This window comes from Octopus sinensis, linkage group LG3 (genome assembly GCF_006345805.1).
Source record: "Octopus sinensis linkage group LG3, ASM634580v1, whole genome shotgun sequence".
Taxonomy (NCBI): Eukaryota; Metazoa; Mollusca; class Cephalopoda; order Octopoda; family Octopodidae; genus Octopus; species Octopus sinensis.
The window spans coordinates 117,443,995-117,459,600 of record NC_042999.1 but is presented as its reverse complement, the minus strand read 5'-3'; the positions used below and the strand labels follow the sequence as shown (position 1 = coordinate 117,459,600).

Here is a 15,606-nt window from a genome sequence, read left to right as displayed (position 1 = left end):
AATCCCCTCACAAGGCTTTGATTGGTCCGAGGCTATAGTAGAAGACACTTGCCCAAGGTGCCACGTAGTGGGAGTGAACCCGGAACCATATGGTTGGGAAGCCACCCTTACCCTAAACCTTCTCATTCTGTCTTTTATTTGTTTACGTCATCTTTCATTGTCTATATTCTATAAACAAATATTAGTTCCATATGTGTGCAATACGCAGAGAATGAAAGACATGTATGTATATATATATATATATATATATATATATATATATATATATATATATACCTGTATTTCATTGTCTGCGTATTGCACACATACACACACACACACACACACACACACACATAGAGAGAGAGACAGACAGACAGAGATGGGGAGAGAGGTGGCGACGTGGAGAGTGAGATGATCCAACGTTGCCAGTATAGTAAAAGTAACAAAAAAATATCCCTTTGTTGATGCCTATTGTTATGTGATATTAATACTCTTGGTATAATCCAATAAGTGAGAGTTTAATGCGCTGGTTACACAAAGTATGTTTCGCATAGCAATTAATTCTACCTAAGATCACATGCTTCTCTCTTATATTACTTTGACACAATATCTAGATAGCATCTGATGGCTTTGCTAGTAAATATATAGTTATGAGACAAATGCATACTCATGCACTTTCACATGCAGACACTCATACAGACATACATGGGCAAACAGGGAGAAATTGAAACACACATATAGAGACAAAATTGGAATGAAGAGAGTTACATGTAAACAGAAGACAGAAGTGCTTATATAGAAGCAGGAATATTCAGAGACATAACATACAGTCAGATATATATTTGCGAATTCAAAGGTGTATGTATTTGATTGTATAGACATTTTCGCATGTACGAACACTGCACACAGATAGGATATATATATATATATACACGTTTAAATGTTGATCGACAAGAAAAAAAATATCATCAAAGTTTCAGTTATACTGATTTTAGAGAGAAAAAACAAGGAAGAAATGAAAATAGTAACAAAAAAGGGGTATGGTTTACAATTTCTCTAATTCTCTTTCTGTCGTGTGGAGGAACTTTCGCTTGTAACGGTGTGTTTTGCAATTCGGTGTATTCATAATTTTTTTCGTGAGCGGATCTGATTTTTGATTCGTTAAATATTGGTGACATCTTGTTTTTCTGGTGATCAAGTTTGTCGTTCTGCCTGGTTGGTTTCCCTGTGGGGACGGTCATCAGTCTTCTGGTTGGTAGATTCTCTTAAAGGGTCATTTGTACATTTAAACAAGTAGATGCACACTTTTTATATTATTGACTGTTATGAACATTTAAACTTGTCAACATTGAAACATTAAAATCTGATTTTCTAATTCATAATTCTAAATTTTTACCATTGATAAACAAAAAAAATTGTTGAAACTAGTTTGGTATATATGTAAATAAATTTATTTTAAACAATTACACGTTTTTCAAGTTTAGGTTGATTTTCAACAACAAATTTGCCTATATATATATTATATATACAACAAAATATGAAAACAAGCATTTGTTTTGCTTTTGGAAGCGTCGAATGTGTATAACCACACACACACACACACACACAGAGAGAGAGAGACAGACAGACAGAGAGATGGGGAGAGAGGTGGCGACGTGGAGAGTGAGATGATCCAACGTTGCCAGTTATAGTAAAAGTAACAAAAAAATATCCCTTTGTTGATGCCTATTGTTATGTGATATTAATACTCTTGGTATAATCCAATAAGTGAGAGTTTAATGCGCTGGTTACACAAAGTATGTTTCGCATAGCAATTAATTCTACCTAAGATCACATGCTTCTCTCTTATTTACTTTGACACATATCTAGATAGCATCTGATGGCTTTGCTAGTAAATATATAGTTATGAGACAAATGCATACTCATGCACTTCCACATGCAGACACTCATACAGACATACATGGGCAAACAGGGAGAAATTGAAACACACATATAGAGACAAAATTGGAATGAAGAGAGTTACATGTAAACAGAAGAAACAGAAGTGCTTATATAGAAGCAGGAATATTCAGAGACATAACATACAGTCAGATATATATTTGCGAATTCAAAGGTGTATGTATTTGGATTGTAGAGCATGATCGCATGTACGAACACTGCACACAGATAGGATATATTATATATATATATACATATATATATATATATATATATATTATATATATACACGTTTAAATGTTGATCGACAAGAAAAAAAATATCATCAAAGTTTCAGTTATACTGATTTTAGAGAGAAAAAAAAAGAAGAAATGAAAATAGTAACAAAAAAGGGGTATGTTTACAATTTCTCTAATTCTCTTTCTGTCGTGTGGAGGAACTTTCGCTTGTAACGGTGTGTTTGCAATTCGGTGTGTATTCATAATTTTTTTCGTGAGCGGATCTGATTTTTGATTCGTTAAATATTGGTGACATCTTGTTTTTCTGGTGATCAAGTTTGTCGTTCTGCCTGGTTGGTTTCCCTGTGGGGACGGTCATCAGTCTTCTGGTTGGTAGATTCTCTTAAAGGGTCATTTGTACATTTAAACAAGTAGATGCACACTTTTTATATTATTGACTGTTATGAACATTTAAACTTGTCAACATTGAAACATTAAAATCTGATTTTCTAATTCATAATTCTAAATTTTTACCATTGATAAACAAAAAAAATTGTTGAAACTAGTTTGGTATATATGTAAATAAATTTATTTTAAACAATTACACGTTTTTCAAGTTTAGGTTGATTTTCAACAACAAATTTGCCTATATATATATTTATATATACAACAAAATATGAAAACAAGCATTTGTTTTGCTTTTGGAAGCGTCGAATGTGTATAACACACACACACACACACACACACACTCATATATATATATATATATATATATATATATATATATATATATCAAAACGTGAGGATAAAATTCTTTTCGAAAAAATATATATATTTTCTCGAAAAAGATTTTATCAATGGCCAGCATATTAAAAAATACCTTTAACGGTTAAATTTATAAACAATTCATAAATGAGGGCAAAGGAAAAAAATTCTAATGCCAAATATGCCGAAAAATTGGACATATTGTCCATTAACCATATAATTTTTTCACAATATGCACGCTACTCGAAAAAAGGTCGACAGAAATTTCTAAAAAATTCCATTATTACCATATCGGACAGATTTCAGAGTTAGCTACTAAGAGCCCTCTCTTCGTCAGTGATACATGTGGCAAAAGAAATAAATGAGATACTTACTCATACTCATGGAAGAAGCAAATTTGCTTCTTCCATGGGTATGAGTATCTCTAATAAACCTGTTTGCTGTTTACACACCCGTCTTCATCTTTTGCTCGTTTCTTTTGTAAATACCAAATATATATGTATGTATGTGTATGTATGCATATATATATATATATATATGCATATATATATATATATATATATTATATATATATATATATTATATATAATATATGAGAATGTGTGTCTGTGTGTCTGTTTATTTCCCTAAAACTTGAGAACTACACACCAATTCATTCAAATTTTACACATGCCTTACTTAGGGTCCATGTAACCCAGTACAACCTGTTGCATGGTCAGGTCGTCGGCGACTAAACCGGCAACCCCAGCAAGTTTGCTTGGTGAGGAGGGTGTTTATTGGACACCCTGCGGGATGAAAAACAAAACCCGTCAAAGGGCGGATGAACTCTTGAGAGTCAACGGCCATCCAATAAATGTCTGAAGGTTGTATCATGCGCGGGACATAGAAATGATCGGACTGAATACCCGATCGCGCAGTTAAACCATCGGGAATGAAGGACTCATAGTCTTTATTAGGACATCCTTCTAGGAGAAGGTAATTCAGGTAACTGGGATAACTCCGACATAAAACCTGCGGCTCAGTGGTTACCGATGATGTTGACTTGTTCTTCTTTTCGGATTATGGCTGCTGTTGCTTAGTCAGTGGAATTGACTCAGTGCACAGCCTTTCCTCACTTTAAAAAAAACCTTCTTGCACAGGCATTGCACGATAACAACATTGATTCAGCTTCGTACAATGACCATACTCGATAACGAGGGGGAAGCACCACATATATATATATATAATATATATATATATATATATATATATATATATATATGGATTTCGAGGACAGGAACTGAAACAAATCAATCGTATATATATGTATGTATATATGTAAGTGTATGTGTTTTGGTATTGCCAACATAAATGACAATGGCTAGAGACTACTTGAATTTTGCACATACCATAACCTGTGCATCACTAACACATTATTTGCCAACAAGACATCCCACAAGGCATCTTGAAGACATCCAAGATCTCACCACTGGCATCAGCTGGATCTCATCATTACACGAAGATCCTTTCTGAATTCTGTTCAACTGACCCGTAGTTACCACAGCGCGGATTGTGACACAGATCATTCACTAATAAAGAACATGGTGAGGATTCTGCCTAAAAAAGTCCATCACTCCAAGAAAATGGGCCGACCACGCATTAACACTGCCAGAACATCGGACCCTACACTGCGACAATGTTTTGCTGTTTCTATCAAGGTTGCTCTCAGTAGCTGCCAACCTTCTCTACTGAAAGTAGGTGGAATTATATCAGGGAAGCTTTGTATACCACATCAATAGATACTTTCGGCATGAGAGAAAAGCAAAACCCAGATTGGTTCAATGCTGGGCTGTCAGAGCTGGAAACAGTTATCAAAGCAAAGCGTGCAGCACTGATGCAATACAAGAGTGATTCTTATACAAAGTCACTCGAAGAACTCAGAAAGGCAAGAAATAAAACCCAACTGACTGCCAGACGCTGTGCAAATAGGTATTGGCAGGAAATCTGTCTGAGTATCCAGTCAGCTGCTGACAGTGGCGATACCCGTGGGATGTATACCGGTTTAAAGAAGGCCCTTGGTCCATCCGAAACCAAGTCAGCCCCTCTGAAATCAACTACTACAGATATCATCAAGGACCAAAGCAATCAAATGGATAGATGGATGGAGTACTATCAGGATCTCTACTCACGGGAGACCACGGTAGCTGAGGCTGCAATCGAGGGTCTCAAGATCTTGTCAGTCATGTGCGAACTTGACAGTCTGCCATCTATAGCAGAGCTCACCGAGGCTATTGACTCCCTAGCAAGTAACAAGGCTCCGGGAAAAGATGGCATCCCCTTAGGGATCATCAAAACCGGCAAAAACACCATCCTGCTTCGGCACCTTCATGAGCTTCTGTGTCAGTGCTGGGAAGAGGGTACAGTCCCTCAGGATATGCGGGATGCTAACATCATTACGCTTTAAAAAAAAACAAAGGTGACCGTGGTGATTGTAACAATTACCGTGGAATATCTCTTCTAAACACTGTTGGAAAGGCATTTGCTCGCATTATCCTGTCCAGGCTACAACTGCTTGCTTCTTCAATTTATCCAGAATCGCAGCCTGGCTTTAGAAGAAGCAGATCAACTACTGACATGATATTCTCCATGCGCCAACTTTAGGAGAAGTCCAGAGAGCAGAAAATGCCATTATATATAGCTTTCATTGATCTGACAAAGGCCTTTGACTTGGTAAGTAGAAAAGGCCTCTTCATTCTGCTCCAAAAAATCGGATGTCCAGCAAAGCTACTGAGGATCATCAAATCTTTCCATGATGATATGCAAGGCACCATACAGCACAATGGTTCAACATCAGCCGTCTTCCAAATAAAAAAAACGGGGTAAAGCAAGAATGTGTCCTTGCTCCTACATTATTTGGAATATTCCTCTCGCTGCTGCTGTCACGTGCCTTTGAGACATCAGATGATGGAGTGTTTCTGCACAGTAGAAGTGATGGGAAACTGTTCAATCTCTCGCGTCTGCATGCCAAGACCAAAATCAGAAGCGTCCTGATTAAGGAGATGCTATTTGCTGATGATGCCGCTCTGGTATCACACACAGAAGAAGCCCTACAAAGGCTTATCAACTGTTTTGAGCAAACATGTGGCAACTTTGGCTTAATTATCAGCCTCAAGAATACCAACATCATGGGTCAGGCTACATCGGACATCCCAAACATACATATTGGAAACCACAGACTACAGGAGGTGGAGAAGTTTACTTATCTTGGTTCTACCGTCACCTACAACCTATCCCTTGATGCTCAGCTCAATATACGCATTGGCAAGGCAGCTACTGTGATGGCCCAACTCTCCAAACGGACATGGGACAACAATAAGCTGACCAAGACCACAAAAATGAAGATGTTCCAGGCGTGTGTACTTAGCACTCTACTGTATGGAAGTGAGACTTGGACGCCGTACACACGCCATACGACGCCATACGTCGCCTAAATATCTTTCACCTGCGCTGCCTCTGGAAAATCCTTCGCATCAAATGGCAGAATCATGTCCTCAACAAAGATGTCCTCAAGCAAGCAGGAATACCAAGCATGTTTGCACTCCTCACACAAAGACGTATGAGATGGCTTGGACATGTTAGCCGTAAGGAAGATGGCAGGATCCCCAAGGACATACTCAACGGAGAGCTTGCTAGGGGCACTAGGGCTGTGGGAAGGCCGTTCTTACGATACAAGAATGTTTACAAAAGGGACATGAATGCCTGCAACATCAATATTACCAACTGGGAAGCAGTTGCCAGCAACCGTGGAGATTGGCGACGTATCGTAAAATAGGGAACACAAAGGAGTGACATAGAGAGAGAGGAGAAATGGAAAGACAAGAAAATACGTCAACAAGAAACTATGACAAAGTCTTCGCTACATTTGCGGCACCTGCAGGAGGGAGTGTTTGTCCAGGATAGGACTACATATCCACATCAGGAGATGTATTAGGACATGAAATGTAAAAGCCGGACTAGATTATTTTATGCGCAACTCCATTGTCTCCTGAGACAAAAAGGATGCCAACAACAATATATATGGATTTCGTAGACAAGAATTGAAATAAATGAATCGTATATATATGTTTGTATTTATGTAAGTTATGTGTGTGTCTTTGTATCTGTGTTTCGCCCTAATCACTGCTTCACAACTGCTGTTCATTTATTTATATCCACATAACTTACTAGTTTAACAAGAACAAACTTATAGAATAAGTACTAGGCTTATCAACATAAAAAAGCGCTAGGCTGTGACTCATTTTTTTGTTTGCCCACTCAGTTGTATCTATCAATTTATCTTTGTATGTGTGTGTGTATATATATATATATATAATTGAGTAATTGAATGAATTATCTTATTATGGATAATTCGGTTAACCGAAAAGTTTTTGTGCATCTTGATGCTGACATAAGTTCCTTACTTTTCCTGATGAGAAGGCGGCATAATGCACCCCTTATTCCTTCGAAATTAGGAATATGCAGCCTTCGAAACATATGACGAAAATAAAATAAAGGAATTTTGTTAATTCGTCGTTCAACTCCATTCTTTCATTTATATATATATATATATATATATATATATCTATATATATATATATATATATATATATAGAGAGAGAGAGAGAGAGAGAGAGAGAGAGAGAGAGAGAGAGGTTGTATAAAGTTAACATAACGTGACAGTCCCTTAGAGGGAATTACACCACCGCTATATAGCCCTATGCAACATCGACGCCTTCTGTCAGCTTTGACACATTTCCTGTGTCCTTATATTTGCAAATGGGAGGCAAGCACCCACCAGTTAGAACTAGCAGCCTGGAGACATGCATGTTTCTGGGTCTTGCCCGTCCTCAGTCCAGGGTAGCGTGTGCCCGCCAGCGGTGATATTTACCAAGCCCTTGCAAATATATCTATTTACAGTGAAATTTATTCAGTGGTCACCGTAATTAGAAATATTGAATTTCTAAATGTCTGAACGAGACATGAGCGGTGGTGGAGCGATAGAGTGGTTGTATAAAGTCAACATAAGGTGACAGTCCCGTAGAGGGAATTACACCAAAGCTATACAGCCCTAGGAAGCATCGACGCTTCCTGTCGGCTTTGACACATTTCTTGTGTCCTTATATTTGCAAAGGGGAGGCAAGCATCCCCACCAGCTAGAACTAGCAGCCTGGAGACATGCATGTTTCTAGGTCTTGCCCGTCGTCAGTCCAGAGACATGAGCGGTGGTGGAGCGATAGAGTGGTTGTATAAAGTCAACATAACGTGACAGTCCCGTAGAGATTTAGAAATTCAATATTTCTAATTACGGTGACCAGTGAATAAATTTCACTGTAAATAGATATATTTGCAAGGGCTTGGTAAGTATCACCGCTGGGGTGGACACGCTACCCTGGACTGACGACGGGCAAGACCCAGAAACATGCATGTCTCCAGGCTGCTAGTTCTAATATATTTCTAATATATATATTTCTTTTTCTGTTCCAAAACTAGGTCAAAAGTACTGAATAGATCTTTATGAAATTTGGAAATTATATTCTATGCATAAGGGTCATAACCCCCATGACAATTCATATATTTTTGCTGTTGATGAAATTTTAACCATAGATATTAGACACAAATGAAGTAATATTTATAAAATCTAATCTTATTACAAAGTTAGAAAGACCCCTCCATGGGGACTTAACACCTACAATTTTGTCATTTTATCTAAGCAAAAACGAATACAGTTGTGCTCTTGGAAGCTGTAGGGTTACCCGAGCATAAAAGTTGGGCATTATTTCTAGTTCAATGGTACAACAGTGTAACAGTTTGCTTTGACATACACTTACATTGTGATTTCTGGAATGTGGTGCATAAATTGTCAAGTAAATGAGAAGCATCTTTGCCTCCACTAATTCAGTTGCAAAGTGCTGAGTAAAGTTATTTGATTGCAGACCTCCTTTCAGTCTTTTTATTATCACTCGGTCACACATAGTCCCCAGTTGGTAACATTGATTTCAAGGCCTTCCCAGATGAGTGACTGGTTATTCAAAGACATTTATAGATTTTAAATTTATTCTGTCTAGTTACGTATCAGTTTAGTGGTCATTTGCAAACTCCAGAGGTGACACTTTAATTTCTCCTTAGCCCTCACGTCATACAGTTGTTAATGTTGATTTCAGTTGGGTCACGCCCTTCCAATTGCTATAGATTCGCAATGCATCTTACGGCTGTGCCTGTCACCTGGATGGTGAGGAATCCTACATTGGGAGTGGTAACGACTAGGGTAGGGTAACTGACTGCTTATTGTGATCATTCGTCTTTTGGTTTCCTGTAGCTTTGCTCTTCTTTACAAACCCAGTGAACATATATTTCCTATTTCAAAGAAATTCAAACAATAGATATAAGGTTATCAAGTTATAAAGTAAAAATAGAAATAGAAATAAAAATAAAAATAAAAGCAAAAAAATAAAAATAGGAATAAAAATACGAATAAAAATAATAAAAAAAAATAATAAAAATATATAAGGATAAGGGATGTATAGTGGTTACGGACCGAACATGGTGGTCATATATACACACACACATGTATATATGTATATGTACACGGATAATGTCCGGGTATATATACGCATATTCTGTTGTATGTATGTATACATGCGCATGTGTGTGGGTGTATATGAGTTTCTGTATATGTTTACACGTGAGTACGTATGTATGCTTATATGCTTGGAGCTGTGTATGCGTGCGTATATGTGCGCGTGTATATGGGTGTATGTATCCATGCTGGTATGTATGTACAAGATGACCAATTAACTCAAGGAACTAGATTAACCGCTCAACAGATCTGATTTACAACACACTAAGTCCCCAACTGGATTTTGTCATTTTCCTGACCACCATGTTCGGTCCGTAACCACTATACATCCCTTATCCTTATATATATATATTTTTTTTTTTTATTCGTATTTTTATTCCTATTTTTATTTTTTTGTTTTTATTTTTATTTTTATTTCTATTTCTATTTTTACTTTATAACTTGATACCTTTATTCATTTATATTTTTTATATTCTTTATACCCCCTTATATCTCCTTATATCTCTTTATCTTTATACTCTACACTTTTACATTTTTCTATACTTACACTTTTTATATATATTTTATCCTTCGTCCTGAATTCTCGCCCCTCCATCTTTACCCCTATTTACTCTTATCACCAGGTCCCTTCACGTCTATATATGTATTTATTTGTTATTTATTTACATACTTCAACATCTAATTCCCTCATTCTACATTGAGAGAAGAACGAGATGGACGCTTCAATTCTATGCTGCTGCCGCATATGTCGTACGCGAATGAGAGGATTTGCATCCCCAACCAAGAATTTTTGATGTAACACATGTCCTTGTGGAAGTTGTTGTGCGCGGCTGAAGAAGGCCACAGACATACATTATGCATTGTTATAAATCTGTCTAATAAAGGCCCGAAACATATGTACCGCTGAATCCTTGGCATCATGTTTTTTATTTTGATCATTTCAGTATTATATTATATATATATATATACATATTATATATACATATATACACATATATATATCTATATATATACATATATATATATATATATATATAGATATATATATATATATATATATATATATATATATATATATATGGGAGCAACTGTCTTTCAAGACCTATATTGTCATTGAAATGCTCGAAATGAGGAGTAGATAGACAGCCAAAAACTGATGAAGGACCATTTCTCTATGTTTACTGGTCCTTCTTTCCATTTTTTCCTTGTTGTTTACGTACTTCACTCGTTTTTCTCTCATGCACCGTTGGTGATGTCCTGTACCCATATATGCCGTTATACATATATGCCGTTATACATATATATATATATATATATATATATATATATATATATATATTATTTATTTTATCGAACGCGATGCATCCATTTCCAAGTACGTTTATCTTCACCTTTTTGATGCGACTCTACTCTATACTGTTTTCTTCTTCCTTCCTTCTCGGATTCCCTTTTTCTCCCCTCCTTCTTTACCGTTTTCTATGTGTGTGTGTCTCTCGCTCCTCCTCTTTCTCTCTCTCACTCCTCCTCTTTCACTTTCTCTCTCCCTCTCTCTCTCTCGTTGCCCACACGTGACCACCGTCCATCATTCTTTTCCTACTGTGACCATCTTTCTTTTCCTGCACGGACATTTAAGAGAACGGGCGTGTTTTTCTTTCTCTCTTCTATCGGTTCTCTTTTTTCTCTTCAAAAACTTTTTCTCCCAGCGTTCACTATTTTCCTATCGTTCTGGTATAACCACCCTCCATGTTTGTTTTCGCTCGGTTTCCTTGTATGTCTCCACTGTCATTTTGTGTTCCCAACTTTGACCCTCCATAAATCTTAAATTTTATAAAAATATATATATATATATATATTGTATATATTATTTATAATTTATCATTTAATTGAACACAACGCATCCATTTCGAAGTAAGTTTTATATATATATATATATATATATATAAATATAATTTAGGGTGTCTAAGAGATACAACCACGCTGAAAATAGCAGTCGAAACTTGACTCTAAAACCACATTAAATGTTCATATAGCCTAGTGATATAGGAACATTTAATGTGGTTTTAGAGTCAGGTTTCGACTGCTATTTTCAGCGTGGTGGTATCTCTTAGATACCCTAATTATAATTTTAAATATTATTACTTTTGAAAGTTTTTTTATTCCTATGCTGGCCAACTGATAATATCGGTATTTAATATCGATCTTATCCTTATATATAATATATATATATATATATATACCTATATATATATATATATATATATACATATATATATATACATATATATTATATATATTATATATACATATATAATATAATATATATATATATATAGTATATATATATATATATTATATACACATATATATATATATATATATATATATTATATAATATATATATATATATATATATATATATATTATATAATATATATATATAATATAACATATATATATATATATATATATATACATCTATATATATATATAGTATATAATATATATACATATTATATATATATATATATATATAGTACATATATATATATATATATATATATATAGATATTATATATACATATATAGATATATAACAATAATATAATATATATATATATCTATATATATATAATATATACATATATATATATTATATATAATATATATATAATATATTATATATATATATACATACATGCATATAGATACATACATACATGCATATATATACGTACATACATACGTCTGTGGGTGGAGTATATAGCCGCTTAACCTCTACGCATGATGGCAAAATTTAAATCTATTTTTCCTTTGTTTTTATTTTTACTTGTCAGTTTTTTACTCAGACTTGACATATTCTCTTTTAAAATTTGAAAATTAAAAAAAAAAATTTGTTTTGCAAATCAATGAATGTGTTCTTAACAACAACAGGTCAAAATGAGGAAAAAATCAGATTTGTTATTGTCTGACGTTTGATGTCTTTTCAGATTCAATACACGTTGTACGCTAAGCGAAATACTCGCTACCGTGAATGAATAAAATGTCAAGTGAATATATAAATAAATAACAGCAATGTTTATCAAGATTCGAACTTAGTTAACTTAATTTTAAAGTCCAAAATGTTAATTATTGATTTATAGAATTGACATATAAATAACTTTGTTGTATCTGGTTCATTTTTTTGTTTCTGTCTTTAACCCCCCAACGCGGCGTATAGGCCACTTATAATTGAATTCCATGTCGCATAATTTTTCACTTCTGTACTTATACTTTGCCATTTCTCTAGTTACTTTTGTGCTGACCTAACTCTCTTTCTATAGCCATCCGGTTTCCACTTTAAAGCACTTTTCGCTACATTTGGTGCTTCTTTTCTAATTGTGCTACCAATCCACTTCCAACTTTTCTAATTATTTGCTCCCTAATCGAAACTTGATTTGTTCTTTGCCATAGCTCCATATTGCTTATGTGTTCGGCCATCTAATTTTAAGTATGCTACGCAAGCATCTGTTGATGAATGATTGCATTTGCTTATTTAACTTAACTGTTGTTCGCCATGTCTCAGCCCTATACAATAACACTGCTTTTACGTTAGTGTTAAAAATTCTTATTTTGTTATTTATTGAAATTACACTTGCGCTCCATACTTTTTTTAACAGGTGAAAAGCGGTCCTTGCCTCACTTATTCTCGTGCAATGGATTTTTTTCAAATTGATTACTAAAACACTGCTAGTTGATAAATCTGGTTCATATGTATATATATATATATATATATATATATATATATATATATATATATATATATATATATATATATAATGGGTATCGGGAGTTAAATCCACTAAGACCTTTTCAGAAAATATATATTATCTGGTTTTATCACGTTTTATAATTCAAATTATAAAATCAATAATACAGAGGTATTGTCGGAAACCGAAATAAGGGCCAGAAATCTGAAAAATTTAATTTTCGTAATTACATTTTCCCGATTCAGATCTTTATTTTAGGTTTTTAAAATCTTGAAATAGCTACCAACCTACATCAATTTTAATGTATGAGCACGAGACATTTTTCTTTCTTTCTTTATTTCTTTGTCAGTATGAAATTACAAACAAAAAAGTAAACGGAAGAGAAAAAGGATTTGCAATAAAATTTCTTTTCATTTCAATATTAAATTGCTCGAATGTTGAATGTGTGGAATATCTGCGTTTGTAAGTATATGTGTCTGTGTGTGAGTGTGCGCGAGTCTGTATGTTTATGTTAATGCGTGTAACTGTTTAGGTGAATGAGTACGAGTCTCTGTGAAGCAAAGAAAGGTAAAAGTGAGAGAAATATTTTGTGTGGGGGCGGGTTTGTCATCAAATTTGTGTGTGTGTAGCTCAGGCGTACCGAAGGCGAGAATCACATAATGAAATGTTATTAATTATCCCAAAATAACTTGAAATATTCGTTTCTTACTACAACACTTTCTCAAAGCTAACCTACCTGCAACTTTAGAATTCACATATTTTTCCAGTACACACTTTTAGCCATTTTCGAAAATATTTAATGTCGTTTAAAGACAAATTAGCTTTCTGCTAAAATAGTTATTCTGTTCAAATTTGTATATGAAAATCCATATTATTTAAACTTTTCAGTGTAATTCGTGAAATGCCTTTGATGGTCATCTCCAGTGGTGACAGATAATAAAGAAAAAACTTCAGTTTGATAGATTAACCTTTTGTTGGATGGTTGCAATGCATGTTTTATTAAAAACGTTACATAGTAAAGACGATGAGAGAGAATCACAGGAAATGACTATCGTGAAGCGACTGTGTTCCCACTGTATAGTTTTCCTGTTCTACAGGAACAGGCTGGATGGTAATGATAAAAAATATCATCCGTCACTACGACCCTTATAGATCGAGAATCAACTTTGCTCAACCTGCGAGAAATAGCAGGCAAATTTCCATCAAATCACTCCCTATTATTTTAAATAAGAAAATAGAACATTACAAAATGGAGTCCTGAATACTTTAAAAAAAAAACAAATATTCGCAACTGAAATACGCTTAACATTAGGTCTGCTTAGTCAGGGCTGACTGAAGCTAAACAATAATACTACAGATCAGAGAATATGTCAACTCTGAAACGAGAAATCCGATGTCAAATCTCCACGAAGCGTATTTTGTTTTTATTTATGAAATAACTGTTTAGATTTTAATGTAAATATTATAAGACATTTGTTTCAAATTGGTCGGTGACTCTTTAAATGTTGCAATATGTATATACTCACATTCACATACATACATACATACATACATGCACACACATTCATACATAAATACATACAAACATACATACATACATACATGCATACGTACATACGTACGATCAACTGACTTGTTCTCCGATAGTAGATGCTGGAGTCCTTCCGACTGGTTAAATCAGGAACTTTATTAGGATCATAGACTACCTCACTTCGTCCTGGGCCACCTTTGTAAAGTTAAATACATGAAGTGATTCTATTGTCATTGATAGGATACAGTATCACCTCGGTATTATTCGGTGTGACAGTCTCTTTGAGATATTATTTAAACTTTTAGTAAACCCCTGTCTTTTCTGATTAGGAAATCTGACGGATATAAGATTGGCCCTCAGAAAAGCAGTAGCACCAAACTAACGCATTGTTCTTTTGTGGCTGACCTGAAAATACAAGCCAAGAATATGGGTGGCGTGGAGGAAAGCTTTGATATATATATATATATATATATATACATACATATATACATATATATGTATACATATATATATACATATACATAAATATATATATATACATATATATATATAAAAAATAAGGGTGAAAAATTGGATAATAATTTAATAATACCATCAATTTAACAACAAGTGGCTTAGCGCATAAAAACCAGGGATACAATAAGTATTTGTTCCTGGAAGTCTTAGCGCGCTTTTAGCGAGGGAATTTGAATCATAACTGCGAGTATAATCGATTAAACCACACGGGTGTTTTGACGTTATGTTAAAATTCAGTGTGCGGTTTAATAAATTGTATCCAAGACAAATTCTGCTGATGACCTATGGATGTTGTGTAAGTAAAATTGCATAATA

The 15,606-nt window shown here is 34.4% G+C and overlaps 1 long non-coding RNA gene across 1 annotated transcript in view; it reads right to left on the bottom strand.

The window, feature by feature from the left end:
• Window positions 1-1,685: 1,685 nt before the first annotated feature.
• Window positions 1,686-15,606, bottom strand: part of LOC118762796 — a 22,417-nt gene continuing 8,496 nt past the window's right edge. The window contains exons 2-3 of the long non-coding RNA XR_004998546.1: window positions 11,096-11,104; window positions 1,686-1,695 (exon numbers count right to left, since the gene is read on the bottom strand). This is a non-coding gene — a long non-coding RNA (uncharacterized LOC118762796). The remainder of the gene's footprint in view (window positions 1,696-11,095; window positions 11,105-15,606) is intronic.